The following is a 242-nucleotide window of genomic DNA, read 5'->3' on the forward strand; positions in this document are numbered from 1 at the left end:
GTGGAGAGACGCCGTTCCCAGCAGAAGAGCGGGGGCCTGCCTCCTCCGCGCGTTCTAAAGAAGAGGAGGGCCCTGCGGCCCGTGGTATCCCCGCGTCATTCTCCCCCAGGGGGCTGGGCCAGAGCGCTCGAGGGCGCCTCACGGGAGTGCAGGCCCCTGCGGTCACCGCAGGCTGCGTACATCTCTCGGGGCAGCGTCTGTGCCGGCTGGCCCGGGCCCGCTCCCCTGGCGCCGCCCTTCTG

The sequence above is a fragment of the Buceros rhinoceros genome, unplaced genomic scaffold (genome assembly GCF_000710305.1).
Source record: "Buceros rhinoceros silvestris isolate BGI_N320 unplaced genomic scaffold, ASM71030v1 scaffold36790, whole genome shotgun sequence".
Taxonomy (NCBI): Eukaryota; Metazoa; Chordata; class Aves; order Bucerotiformes; family Bucerotidae; genus Buceros; species Buceros rhinoceros.